The sequence below is a fragment of the Hordeum vulgare genome, chromosome 3H, assembly GCF_904849725.1.
Source record: "Hordeum vulgare subsp. vulgare chromosome 3H, MorexV3_pseudomolecules_assembly, whole genome shotgun sequence".
Lineage (NCBI taxonomy): Eukaryota > Viridiplantae > Streptophyta > Magnoliopsida > Poales > Poaceae > Hordeum > Hordeum vulgare.
This window is the reverse complement of record NC_058520.1, coordinates 495,210,481-495,225,333: the sequence shown is the minus strand read 5'-3', so window position 1 is coordinate 495,225,333 and position 14,853 is coordinate 495,210,481.

The window sequence follows — 14,853 nt, the reverse complement described above, 5'->3', positions numbered from 1 at the left end:
CAAGGGGGTCGGCCGAGTCCAAGGGGGGAGGACTCCCCCCCCAAACCGAGTTGGACTTGGTTTGGTGGGAGGGAGTCCCCCTTCCTTCCCACCTCCTCCCTTTTTTTTTCTTTTCTCTTGATTTTCTCTTCTTGGCGCATAGAGCCCTTTTGGGCTGTCCCACCAGCCCACTAAGGGCTGGTGTGCCACCCTCAAGGCCTATGGGCTACCCCGGGGTGGGTTGCCCCCCCGGTGAACTCCCGGAACCCATTCGTCATTCCCGGTACATTCCCGGTAACTCCGAAAACCTTCCGGTAATCAAATGAGGTCATCCTATATATCAATCTTCGTTTCCGGACTATTACGGAAACCCTCGTGACGTCCGTGATCTCATCCGGGACTCCGAACAACATTCGGTAACCAACCATATAACTCAAATACGCATAAAACAACGTCGAACGTTAAGTGTGCAGACCCTGCGGGTTCGAGAACTATGTAGACATGACCCGAGAGACTCCTCGGTCAATATCCAATAGCGGGACCTGGATGCCCATATTGGATCCTACATATTCTACGAAGATCTTATCGTTTGAACCTCAGTGCCAAGGATTCATATAATCCCGTATGTCATTCCCTTTGTCCTTCGGTATGTTACTTGCCCGAGATTCGATCGTTAGTATCCGTATACCTATTTCAATCTCGTTTACCGGCAAGTCTCTTTACTCGTTCCGTAATACAAGATCCCGCAACTTACACTAAGTTACATTTCTTGCAAGGCTTGTGTGTGATGTTGTATTACCGAGTGGGCCCCGAGATACCTCTCCGTTCACACGGAGTGACAAATCCCAGTCTTGATCCATACTAACTCAACTAACACCTTCGGAGATACCTGTAGAGCATCTTTATAGTCACCCAGTTACGTTGCGACGTTTGATACAGACAAAGCATTCCTCCGGTGTCAGTGAGTTATATGATCTCATGGTCGTAGGAATAAATACTTGACACGCAAAAAACAGTAGCAACAAAATGACACGATCAACATGCTACGTCTATTAGTTTGGGTCTAGTCCATCACGTGATTCTCCTAATGACGTGATCCAGTTATCAAGCAACAACACCTTGTTCATAATCAGAAGACACTGACTATCTTTGATCAACTGGCTAGCCAACTAGAGGCTTGCTAGGGACGGTGTTTTTGTCTATGTATCCACACATGTAAATGAGTCTTCATTCAATACAACTATAGCATGGATAATAAACGATTATCTTGATACAGGAATTATAATAATAACTATATTTATTATTGCCTCTAGGGCATAATTCCAACAGTCTCCCACTTGCACTAGAGTCAATAATCTAGCCCTCACATCACCATGTGAATTACATTGTAATAAATCTAACACCCATACAGTTCTGGTGTTGATCATGTTTTGGCCGTGGAAGAGGTTTAGTCAGCGGGTCTGCTACATTTAGATCCGTGTGCACTTTGCATATATTCACGTCCTCTCCCTCGACGTAGTCGCGGATGAGGTTGAAGCGTCGTTTGATGTGTCTGGTCTTCTTGTGAAACCGCGGTTCCTTTGCTAAGGCAATGGCACCAGTGTTGTCACAGAACAAGGTTATTGGATTCAGTGCGCTTGGCACCACTCCAAGATCCGTCATGAACTGCTTCATCCAGACACCCTCCTTAGCCGCCTCCGAGGCTGCCATGTACTCCGCTTCACATGTAGAATCTGCTACGACGCTTTGCTTGGAACTGCACCAGCTTACTGCACCCCAATTAAGAATAAATACGTATCCGGTTTGCGACCTAGAGTCGTCCGGATCTGTGTCAAAGCTTGCATCGACGTAACCTTTTACGGCGAGCTCTTCATCACCTCCATACACGAGAAACATCTCCTTAGTCCTTTTCAGGTACTTCAGGATATTCCTGACCGCTGTCCAGTGATCCACTCCTGGATTACTCTGGAACCTACCTGCCATACTTATGGCCAGGCTAACATCCGGTCTAGTGCACAGCATCGCATACATGAGAGAACCTATGGCTGAAGCATAGGGGACGGAGCGCATATGCTCTCTATCTTCATCAGTTGCTGGGCACTGAGTCTTACTCAATCTCGTACCTTGTAGAACTGGCAAGAACCCTTTCTTGGACTGTTCCATTTTGAACCTCTTCAAAACTTTATCAAGGTATGTGCTTTGTGAAAGTCCTATCAGGCGTTTTGATCTACCCCTATAGATCTTAATGCCTAGAATGTAAGCAGCTTCTCCTAGGTCCTTCATAGAGAAACTTTTATTCAAGTAATCCTTTATGCTCTCTAAAAACTCTACGTTGTTTCCAGTCAGTAATATGTCATCCACATATAATATTAGAAATGCCATAGAGCTCCCACTCACTTTCTTGTAAATACAAGATTCTCCAACCACTTGTATAAACCCAAATGCTTTGATCACCTCATCAAAGCGTTTGTTCCAACTCCGAGATGCTTGCACCAGTCCATAAATGGATCGCTAGAGCTTGCACACCTTGTTAGCATTCTTAGGATCGACAAAACCTTCGGGTTGTATCATATACAACTCTTCCTTAAGGAAACCGTTAAGGAACGCCGTTTTGACATCCATCTGCCAGATTTCATAATCGAAAAATGCAGCTATTGCTAACATGATTCTGACGGACTTAAGCATCGCTACGGGTGAGAAAGTCTCATCGTAGTCAACTCCTTGAACTTGTTAAAAACCCTTTGCCACAAGTCGAGCTTTATAAACGGTCACATTACCGTCAGCGTCCGTCTTCCTCTTAAAGATCCATTTGTTCTGAATGGCCTTGCGGCCCTCAGGTAGTACCTCCAAAGTCCACACTTTGTTCTCATACATGGATCTTATCTCGGACTTCATGGCTTCCAGCCATTTGTTGGAATCTGGGCCCACCATTGCTTCTTCATAATTCGCAGGTTCATTGTTATCTAACAACATGATTGATAAGACGGGATTACCGTACCACTCTGGAGCAGCACGTGGTCTCGTCGACCTGCGTGGTTTGACAGAAACTTGAACTGGAGTTTCATGATCATCATCATTAACTTCCTCCTCAACCGGCATTGCAATGACAGAGGTTTCCCCTTGCCCTGCGCCACCATCCAGAGGGATGAGAGGTTCGACAACCTCGTCAAGTTCTATCTTCCTCCCACTCAATTCTCTCGAGAGATACTCCTTCTCGAGAAAAGCTCCGTTTTTAGCAACAAACACTTTGCCCTCGGATTTGAGATAGAAGGTGTACCCAACTGTCTCTTTTGGGTAACCTATGAAGACGCACTTTTCCGCTTTGGGTTCCAGCTTTTCAGGCTGAAGCTTTTTGACATAAGCATCACATCCCCAAACTTTAAGAAACGACAACTTTGGCCTTTTGCCATACCACAGTTCGTATGGTGTCGTCTCAACGGATTTTGATGGTGCCCTATTTAAAGTGAATGCAGCTGTTTCTAATGCATAGCCCCAAAATGATAACGGCAAATCAGTAAGAGACATCATAGATCGCACCATCTCTAATAGAGTATGATTACGACGTTCGGACACACCATTACGCCGTGGTGTTCCAGGCGGTGTTAACTGTGAAACAATTCCACATTGTCTTAAGTGAGCACCAAACTCGAAACTCAGATATTCACCCCCACGATCAGACCGCAGGAACTTGATCTTCTTGTTACGATGATTTTCCACTTCACTCTGAAATTGCTTGAACTTTTCAAATGTTTCAGACTTGTGCTTCATCAAGTAGACATAACCATATCTACTTAAATCGTCAGTGAAGGTGAGAAAATAACGATATCCGCCGCGTGCCTCCACGCTCATCGGACCACACACATCGGTTTGTATGATTTCCAACAAGTCACTTGCACGCTCCATTGTTCCTGAGAACGGAGTCTTAGTCATCTTGCCCATGAGGCATGGTTCGCACGTGTCAAGTGAATCAAAGTCAAGTGACTCCAAGAGTCCATCAGCATGGAGTTTCTTCATGCGCTTTACACCAATATGACCTAAGCGGCAGTGCCACAAAAATATGGCGCTATCATTGTTAACTCTAACTCTTTTGGTCTCAATGTTATGTATATGCGTATCGGTATCAAGATTCAATATGAACAATCCTCTCACATTCGGTGCATGACCATAAAAGATGTCACTCATAGAAATAGAACAACCATTATTCTCTGACTTAGAAGAGTAACCGTCTCGCAATAAACAAGATCCAGATATAATGTTCATGCTCAACGCGGGCACTAAATAACAATGATTTAAGTTCATCACTAATCCTGACGGTAACTAAAGTGACACTGTGCCGACGGCGATTGCATCAACCTTGGAACCATTTCCTACGCGCATCGTCACTTCATCTTTCGCCAGCCTTCGCCTATTCCGCAGTTCCTGTTTCGAGTTGCAAATATGAGCAACAGAACCGGTATCGAATACCCACGCACTACTACGAGAGCCGGTTAAGTACACATCAATAACATGTATATCAAATATACCTGATTTTTCTTTGCCCGCCTTCTTATCTGCCAGATACTTGGGGCAATTCCGCTTCCAGTGACCCATACCCTTGCAATAGTAACACTCCGTTTCCGGCTTAGGTCCAGCTTTGGGTTTCTTCGTCGGATTGGCAACAGGCTTGCCGCTCTTCTTCGAATTGCCCTTCTTGCCTTTGCCGTTTCTCTTGAAACTAGTGGTCTTATTCACCATCAACACTTGACGCTCTTTACGGAGTTCAGACTTTGCGACTTTCAGCATCGCAAACAACTCGCCGGGAGACTTGTTCATCCCTTGCATGTTGTAGTTCAACACAAAGCCTTTATAGCTTGGCGGCAGTGATTGAAGGATTCTGTCAGTGATAGCTTCTTGCGGGAGTTCAATCCCCAGATCAGCTAGACGGTATGAGTACCCAGACATTTTGAGCACATGTTCACTAACAGATGAGTTTTCCTCCATCTTGCAAGCATAGAATTTATCGGAGGTCTCATACCTCTCGATCCGGGCGTTCTTCTGAAAGATAAACTCCAACTCCTGGAACATCTCAAATGCTCCATGACGCTCAAAGCGACGTTGAAGTCCCGGTTCTAAGCCATACAAGACTGCACATTGAACTATTGAGTAGTCCTCCTTACGTGCTAACCAAGCGTTCTTAACATCCTGATCAGCCGTAGCGGGTGGTTCATCTCCTAACGCAACATTAAGGACATAATCCTTCTTCCCAGCTTGTAAGATTAGCTTAAGATTACGAGCCCAGTCTACAAAGTTGCTTCCATCATCTTTCAACTTAGCTTTCTCTAGGAACGTATTAAAATTCAGGATGACTGTCGCGTGAGCCATGATCTACAACACAAATATATTCAAAGTGGACTTAGACTATGTTCAAGATAATTAGAGTTTAACTTAATCAAATTATTCGCTAAACTCCCACTGAAAAAGTACATCTCTCTAGTTATTTGAGTGGTTCATGATCCACTTACACTAGCTCAAGTCCGATCATCACGTGAGTTGAGTATAGTTTCAGTGGTAAGCATCCCTATGCTAATCATATCATCTATATGATTCATGATCGACCTTTCGGTCTCATGTGTTCCGAGGCCATGTGTGCACATGCTAGGCTCGTCAAGCTTAACCCGAGTGTTCCGCGTGCGCAACTGTTTTGCACCCGTTGTATGTGAACGTTGAGTCTATCACAACCGATCATCACGTGGTGTCTCGAAACGACGAACTGTAGCAACGGTGCACAGACGGGGAGAACACAATTTCGTCTTGAAATTTTAGTGAGAGATCACCTCATAATGCTACCGTCGTTCTAAGCAAAATAAGGTGCATAAAAGGATTAACATCACATGCAATTCATAAGTGACATGATATGGCCATCATCACGTGCTTCTTGATCTCCATCACCAAAGCACCGGCACGATCTTCTTGTCACCGGCGCCACACCATGATCTCCATCAACGTGTTGCCATCGGGGTTGTCGTGCTACTCATGCTATTACTACTAAAGCTACATCCTAGCAAAATAGTAAACGCATCTGCAAGCACACACGTTAGTATAAAGACAACCCTATGGCTCCTGCCGGTTGCCGTACGATCGACGTGCACGTCGATATTTCTATTACAACATGATCATCTCATACATCCAATATATCACATCACATCATTGGCCATATCACATCACAAGCATACCCTGCAAAAACAAGTTAGACGTCCTCTAATTTTGTTGTTGCATGTTTTACGTGGTGACCATGGGTATCTAGTAGGATCGCATCTTACTTACGCAAACACCACAACGGATATATATGAGTTGCTATTTAACCTCATCCAAGGACCTCCTCGGTCAAATCCGATTCAACTAAAGTTGGAGAAACCGACACTTGCCAGTCATCTTTGAGTAACGGAGTTACTCGTAACGATGAAACCAGTCTCTCGTAAGTATACGAGTAATGTCGGTCCAAGCCGCTTCAATCCAACAATACCGCCGAATCAAGAAAAGACTAAGGAGGGCAGCAAAACGCACATCACCGCCCACAAAAACTTTTTGGTTCTACTCGAGAAGACATCTACGCATGAACCTAGCTCATGATGCCACTGTTGGGGAACGTCGCATGGGAAACAAAAATTTTCCTACGCGCACGAAGACCTATCATGGTGATGTCCATCTACGAGAGGGGATGAGTGATCTACGTACCCTTGTAGATCGTACAGCAGAAGCATTAGTGAACGTGGTTGATGTAGTGGAACTTCCTCACGTCCCTCGATCCGCCCCGCGAACAATCCCGCGATCAGTCCCACGATCTAGTACCGAACGGACGGCACCTCCGCGTTCAGCACACGTACAACTCGACGATGATCTCGGCCTTCTTGATCCAACAAGAGAGACGGAGAGGTAGAAGAGTTCTCCGGCAGCGTGACGGCGCTCCGGAGGTTGGTGATGACCTTGTCTCAGCAGGGCTCCGCCCGAGCTCCGCAGAAACGCGATCTAGAGGAAAAACCGTGGAGGTATGTGGTCGGGCTGCCGTGGAAAAGTCGTCTCAAATCAGCCCTAAAACCTCCGTATATATAGGTGGGAGGGAGGGGACCTTGCCTTGGGGCTCAAGGAGCCCCAAGGGGGTCGGCCGAGTCCAAGGGGGGAGGACTCCCCCCCAAACCGAGTTGGACTTGGTTTGGTGGGAGGGAGTCCCCCTTCCTTCCCACCTCCTCCCTTTTTTTTCTTTTCTCTTGATTTTCTCTTCTTGGCGCATAGAGCCCTTTTGGGCTGTCCCACCAGCCCACTAAGGGCTAGTGTGCCACCCTCAAGGCCTATGGGCTTCCCCGGGGTGGGTTGCCCCCCCCCCGGTGAACTCCCGGAACCCATTCGTCATTCCCGGTACATTCCCGGTAACTCCGAAAACCTTCCGGTAATCAAATGAGGTCATCCTATATATCAATCTTCATTTCCGGACTATTACGTAAACCCTCGTGACGTCCGTGATCTCATCCGGGACTCCGAACAACATTCGGTAACCAACCATATAACTCAAATACGCATAAAACAACGTCGAACCTTAAGTGTGCAGACCCTGCGGGTTCGAGAACTATGTAGACATGACCCGAGAGACTCCTCGGTCAATATCCAATAGCGGGACCTGGATGCCCATATTGGATCCTACATATTCTACGAAGATCTTATCGTTTGAACCTCAGTGCCAAGGATTCATATAATCCCGTATGTCATTCCCTTTGTCCTTCGGTATGTTACTTGCCCGAGATTCGATCGTTAGTATCCGTATACCTATTTCAATCTCGTTTACCGGCAAGTCTCTTTACTCGTTCCGTAATACAAGAACCCGCAACTTACACTAAGTTACATTGCTTGCAAGGCTTGTGTGTGATGTTGTATTACCGAGTGGGCCCCGAGATACCTCTCCGTTCACACGGAGTGACAAATCCCAGTCTTGATCCATACTAACTCAACTAACACCTTCGGAGATACCTGTAGAGCATGTTTATAGTCACCCAGTTACGTTGCGACGTTTGATACACACAAAGCATTCCTCCGGTGTTAGTGAGTTATATGATCTCATGGTCATAGGAATAAATACTTGACACGCAGAAAACAGTAGCAACAAAATGACACGATCAACATGCTACGTCTATTAGTTTGGGTCTAGTCCATGACGTGATTATCCTAATGACGTGATCCAGTTATCAAGCAACAACACCTTGTTCATAATCAGAAGACACTGACTATCTTTGATCAACTGGCTAGCCAACTAGAGGCTTGCTAGGGACGGTGTTTTTGTCTATGTATCCACACATGTAAATGAGTCTTCATTCAATACAATTATAGCATGGATAATAAACGATTATCTTGATACAGGAATTATAATAATAACTATATTTATTATTGACTCTAGGGCATAATTCCAACAACCATCACTCCCCCGCAGTTTGTGTGCTCGCCGGTAACTACCTTTGGCTTGACGTTGAAAACTTTCAACCACAAGCCAAAGTGTAGTTGGACCCGTAGAAAGCCTCGCAGATGGTGATAAAGGCCGAAATATGCATAAAATAGTTTGGGGGGGGGGAGGTCATGAAAATCCAACCCGTAATAAAACATCAAACCCCGTACAAGGGGTGTAGTGGGAAACCAAGGCCTCGAAGGAAGTGGGGGATAAATACCACCCTCTCGCCTTCTTTGCGCATGGGGGTGACTCGGTCCTTCTCCGAAGCACGATGAACAATGTTCGCCAACAGGTGTTCTGATACTTGTGATCTGCGTTGGGTTTTCCGTGAAGAGAAGTGGGTAACTATTTCCCTTAGTTATGAAACCAAGGTTTATCAAACTAATAGGAATATCAACCACGACCGTCTTCAGCGGCTACACACAAAAGAACAAACAATATGCACCCAACACGGGCAAGAGGGTTGTCAATCCTCTTGTTTTGTTATTAGCAACAAAGTGAGGTGTGTAGATCATTGTAGATAGAAAGATAAAATAAAAAAAAGTAAATAACATCAAGGTAATAAAGGTTTTATCAATATGTTGTGAATAGACCCGGGGGACATAGCTTTCCCTAATGGCATATCTCATGGAAAAATAGCATACAGTGGGTAAACAAATTACTATTGGGCAATTGGCAGAAAAGTGGATTGTTATGCGATATTCACGACAATGATCATGTGCATATAGGCATCACGTCCATAACCAAATAGGCCGACTCCTGCCTGCACCTCTTACTATTACTACACATCAAGAGCGCTTCTATGCTTTCCTCTCTACGTATTAAGTTCATGACGAACAAACTAATGCATGGAGTAAGATGGCATGATGTAGACAAAGTAAACTCAAGGAATATGAATAAATCCCATCATTTTAACCTTAACAGCAGCAAGCAAGGATATTGAAATTTGCCATGTTTTAATATTCATCAAATTTGAATATTCATCAAATTTTTATCATGAATAAACTGAACATAAACCCACAATTCATCGGATCCCAACAAACGCACCGCACAAAAAGAATTACATCATATGGATCAAATCGAATATGCGATGATCATTGAATTGAAGGTCAAATAGAGAGATTGCCATCTAGGTACTGACTATGGACCCATGGGTCTATGGTGAACTACTCACACATCATCATGAGGGCAGCAAGGCTGATGAAGAGGCCCTCCGTGATCTATTCCTCCTCCGATAGGGTGCCGGAACGAAGCTCCAGATGGCCTCCCATCGGAACAAAGACTTGCAGCGGCGTAAAAAGTGTTTCAGGACTCCCTCTGGTGTTTTTAGGGTAGATGAGAATTTATAAGCCAAAGAGCAGAGTCAGGAGGGCCACAAGGGGCAGAACCTATCAGGGCGCCCCCACGCTGCACCCTATTAGCTTGTGGGCCCCTCATGAGGCCTCCAGCCTTTTTCCAATGCTCGTTGGTCTTCTTTTGGTCCAGGAGAAATCATCAAAAAGTTTCAGGGCAATTGGATCTCATTTGGTATGGCAAACCTGCAAAGTGAAACACAAAAGAAAAATAACAACTAGCATTGGGCACTGGGTCAATAGGTTAGTGCTCAAAAATAATATAAAATGGTATATAAATAAGCCAAACGCATACTAGAATGATAATATATCAATATGGAAGAATAAAAAATTATAGATACATTAGCGACGTATCAAGCATTCCCAAGCTTAATTCCTGCTCGTCCTCGAGTAGGTAAATGATAAAAACATAATTTTTGATGCGACATGCTATCCATGATGTATCCTTATGCATGTATGCTCATTGATAAACAATGAATTAACACACATTAACCTAAGCAACAATCATTAATCTTTCAAATACGATCCTGAAAGATTGTTTGACCCCCATCCATCTGTATTATATTAGCAAGGCATGGCTCCATCTTCACCACATTAATACAAATGCCAAGCACCACGGTGTTCAAGTATGGAAATTGGATCATAATTTTTCAATATTCGTCAATTTTTTATTCTTCATGCAATACATGAGCATGAACCATTGGACATAGCACAAAGGTGGAATAGAATATGGTGGTAGGTTTCAAAGGGGTAAAAGTGGAGAAGATAGTCTTACATCAACTAGGCGTACCAACGAGCTAAGGAGATGCTCGTCGATATATACCGATGCGAGGAGTAGGGATTGCCATGCAAACGATGCACAAGAGCTATAAGTGTATGAAAGCTCCACCGAAGCTAAGTGGGGTATGCATCCAACTTGCTTGCTCATGAATACCTCGGGCATTTCAGGACGCTCGTCATCAGAATATAGAAACCAAGTTTATGAAAAAGTGATTCCCACTAGCATAACAATGATATAACATGAGACTCTCTATATGAAGAACAAGGTGCCATTCTGTGGAATGATATAACATGAGACTCTCTATATGAAGAACAAGGTGCCATTCTTAGGCACACATGTGGTAAAGGATAGTAGCAAAGTCCCTTCTCTCTTTTGCATTTTTTTAATGGTTGGATCATTTGGGCGCCCCCATTTTTATTTCCCCACTCGCACAATGCTCTAATAATGATGATCATCACACTTTTATACAACTCATCATGAAAACTAATTGGACGATATGACTGTGAATGAATGGCTCTAGCAGTGTACCAGGATGTGCAAAGATCTAGCATGACATTTATAAAAAAACATGATGAATGGTGGCTTTGCCACAAATACTATGTTAGCACTATATGATCATGCAAAGCATTATGATGATGAACAAACCAGTCAAGTGAAGTGACGATGGCATTTGCATGGCAATATGTCTCAGAATGGCTATGGAAATGCTCTGATAGGTAGGTATGGTGGCTGTTTTGAGGAGGATATTAAAAAGGTTTATGTGCAACAGAGTGTGTCAGGTCATGAGGTTTGGATGCATGATGACCCACAAGTATAGGGGATCTATCGTAGTCCTTTTGATAAGTAAGAGTGTCGGACCCAATGAGGAGCAGAAGGATCTGACAAGTGGTTTTCAGCAAGGTAATATCTGCAAGCACTGAAATTATCGGTAACAAGTAGTTGTGTGACAAGATGATTCGTAGCAAGTAGCAAGTAAAAAAAGTAACAACGGTGCAACAAAGTGGCCCAATCCCTTTTGTAGCAAGGGACAGGCCTGGACAAACTCTTATAGGAGGTAAAACGCTCCCGAGGACACATGGGAATTTCTGACAAGCTAGTTTTCATCATGTTCTTATGATTCACGTTCGCTACTTTGATAGTTTGATATGTGGGTGGACCGACGCTTGGGTACTGCCCTTACTTGGACAAGCATCCCGCTTATGATTAACCCCTCTCTCAAGCATCCGCAACTACGAAAGAAGAATTAAGACAAAGTCTAACCATAGAATTAAACTAGTGGATCCAAATCAGCCCCTTGCGAAGCAACGCATAAACTAGGGTTTAAGCTTCTGTCACTCTAGCAATCCATCATCTACTTACTACTTCCCAATGCCTTCCTCTAGGCCCAAATAATGGTGAAGTGTTATGTAGTCGACGTTCACATAACATCACTGGAGGAAAAACGACATACAACACATCAAAATATCGAACGAATACCAAATTCACATGACTAATTATAGCATGACTTATCCCATGTCCTCAGGAACAAAAGTAACTACTCACAAAGCATAATCATATTCATGACCAGAGAGGTAATGAATAGCATCAAGGATCTGAACATATAATCTTCCACCAAGTGATCCAACTAGCATCAACTACAAAGAGTAATTAACACCACTAGCAACCTTACAAGTACCAATCGGAGTCGTGAGACGGAGATTGGTTACAAGAGATGAACTAGGGTTTGGAGATGAGATGGTGCTGATGAATATGTTGATGGTGACGAGTCCCCTCCGATGAGAGGAGTGTTGGTGATGACGATGGTGACGATTTCCCCCTCTGGGAGGGAAGTTTCCCCGGTAGGATCGTCCTGCGGGAGCTCTAGATTGGTTCTGCTCAAGTTCCGCCTCGTGGCGGCGGAGAATCCTCCGAAAAGCCTCCTCTTAATTTTTTCTTGAACGAAACACTTCTTGTAGCCAAAGAGGGGAGACGGAGGGCCAAGTGGGAGCCCACAAGCCCCCTAGGTGCGGCTAGGGGGGAGGCCGCGCCTAGCAGGCTTGTGGCCTCCTGCTGGCGCCCCTCTGGTACTTCTTCGACCCAGTATTTTTTATAAATTCCAAATAAATCCTTGTTGATTTTCACGGCTTTTGGAGTTGCGCAGAATAGGTATCTCAAACTTGCTCCTTTTTCACGCCAGAATTCCAGCTGCGGCATTCTCCCTCTTCATGTAAACCTTGCAAAAATAAGAGAGAAAAAGCATAAGTATTGTATCGTGAAGTGTAATAACAGCCCAAAAAGAGATAAATATCAACATGAAAGCATGATGCAAAATGGACGTATCAATGCACTGGCAAAAGTTGCATCGATCCTCAAGGTGAGAATGGGCGATGCACGGTACCGAAGAGGCTAGCAAATATGAGGAGGTGAGAGTGCGTATGTCCATGGTGTCACATTAGTTATGAGGAACTCATATACATATTGAAAAGTCTATTACTCTGATCACAAATCAAAGTACTACTCGCATGCCTCGAGGGAGAGGTTTGGTAGAAATTAACCATCGCTCGACTCCGACTCAAAACAACACACGGTTTTCAACGAGAAATAGAAATGCTCAGACATCATCACCATGCCTTATTAATTTTTTAGATGAAAAATAAGTTTAACATCTCTTAATAGCGACACCTATCTTAATTAATAATAATGCAATCACACCTTTTTCATATCACCACATCAATATCACTAACCCACAATTTTTATATATGTCCTACATGATGGTTTTTATCATCATTCATTGGATACTCATTATTTTTGATCTGGTCTTATGACCCATGCAAATTACCATCACTATTTTTCTAGATCTCAAACAAATATAAGTGAAGAATGATAGCATAATATTTCTATAAAATCTACACGCCACCGTGCTCAAGAAGATATAAGTGAAGTACTAGAGCAACATCTAAGCTCAAAAGGTATAAGTGAAGCACATAGGGTATTCAAATAGATTATGGTGATGTGATCTCTCTCTCAAATAGGCGCGTCCAGCAAAAAATGATTGTGGTAAACTGAAAGTAAAATCAAACAAAAGCAAACATCGCTCCAAGCAAAACTCATATAATGTGACAAAAAATATGGCTTCAAGTAACATACCGATGGATTAGGACGAAAAGAGGGGATGCCTTCCGAGGCATCCCCATGCTTAGACGCTTGAGTCTTCCTAGAATATTACCTTGGGGGTGACTTGGGCATCTCCAAGCTTAGGCTTTTGGATGTCCTCAATCCTTTGTCCATCCGGGACAATACCCAAAACTTGAAAACTTCAATCACATAAAATTCAACAAAACTTCATGAGATCCGTTAGTATAAGCAACATAGAAAATACTTTTAGGTGTTGTTAAATATTGATTCTTATTTTATTTTAGCATAGGGTACTATATATTAACTCCTCCATGGCTTATAACCCCCAATATAATCCATAGCATCATCAAAACAAGCAAACTACACATGCAATAATAGAATCTGACTGAAACAGAATAGTTTGTAGTAATCTGTAATGAATCTATAGTTTTGTAACTGCAAAAATTCTTAAAAAATTAGGAGAACCTGAGAAATTTGTATAGCAATAACTTGTAAAAAATAAGCTTAAAAATACCTTCCTGTAAAGTGAGAGAAATTCTGCACTCGGCGTCAAAGTTTCTGTTTTTGCACCATATCAATTTTACTCATCATGCAAATGATCCCAAAGGCTTTACTTTGCACAAACACTAATTAAAACATAAAAACTCAATCATTACAGAGGCAATAATCATGTTTTCACACACTAACATAAATGAAAATAAAAATTTAATATAACAATTGGTTGGTCTTGATACGTCCATTTTGCATCTTGTTTTGTTAGTGTTATTTATAGTGCTTTTATGCATTTTGCCACTTGGTGGAGTAATTATAATGTCTTTTCTCTCATAATATGCAAGGTTTACATCAAGTGGGAGAATGTAGGGAGATGGAATTCTAGACCTGAAAAATCTACATTAGAGACCTACTATGCACATCTCCAATTGGGTAAACATTTACAGAGATTTATTTTACAATAAATATAAAATACTCGAGCAAAGAAGTAACAGAGGGGGGTTACCAGGCGGCCACTAGACAAAGGGCGTGCCACGCCCCCACGCGCGGCCTGATGTCTAGTGGGCCAGCTGGCCCACCTCTCGTGATCATCTTCTGGTATAAATTCTTTTTCACTCTAAAATAATGAAAGGGATGACTTTTGGGATAAAGCACCGCCATCTCAA